Source organism: Tupaia chinensis, unplaced genomic scaffold (genome assembly GCF_000334495.1).
Source record: "Tupaia chinensis unplaced genomic scaffold, TupChi_1.0 Scaffold148012_1, whole genome shotgun sequence".
Taxonomy (NCBI): domain Eukaryota; kingdom Metazoa; phylum Chordata; class Mammalia; order Scandentia; family Tupaiidae; genus Tupaia; species Tupaia belangeri.
In genome coordinates this window covers 497,189-497,782 of record NW_006207862.1, presented here as the reverse complement: position 1 = coordinate 497,782, position 594 = coordinate 497,189, and positions in this window count along the sequence as shown.

Genomic DNA, 594 nt, shown 5'->3' with positions numbered 1-594 from the left:
GGAGGGCGAAACATAGATTAAAAAAAAAAAAGTTTGGGACTAGCAGTTGGCAAAGTGGCTATGTCACTGGGCTTCCTTGTAGCCGACCGTGGTTTGAATCCCAGACCTAATGGTTTAAATTCACGCCAGGTGCGTGTGCATGCGTGCCCAAGATCCTGAGAGGAGAATGGAGGAGAAGGGATTGCAGCGTGGCCATACCCCTGGGGGATGATTTCTTGCTTTCTGTGTCTCTGTCTCTCTCTGTCTTTCTGGTAAGTGCACGTGCCTTATAGCAAAAACCTCTCAAGAAAAAGTTGTAGGACCAGTAGGTGGTGTAGTGGTCAAGGTGCTGGACTCCCACATGGTCGATTGCAGTTTGAGTCCCAGACCTGGCAGTTTAAAAATCATGCTGGGCATATGTGTGTGTGTATCCAGAGTCCTAAGAGGAGAATGGAAAAGAAAAGATTGCCATGTGGCCAACGCCTTTGGGCAGTGATTTCTCACTTTCCCTCTCTCTGCCTCTTTCCAGAGAGCGCAGATACCTTATGGGGGGGAGGGGGGGACCCTGGATGGGTTGGTTTTTGTGACAGCCAGATCTCAGCAGGGAAAGATAAC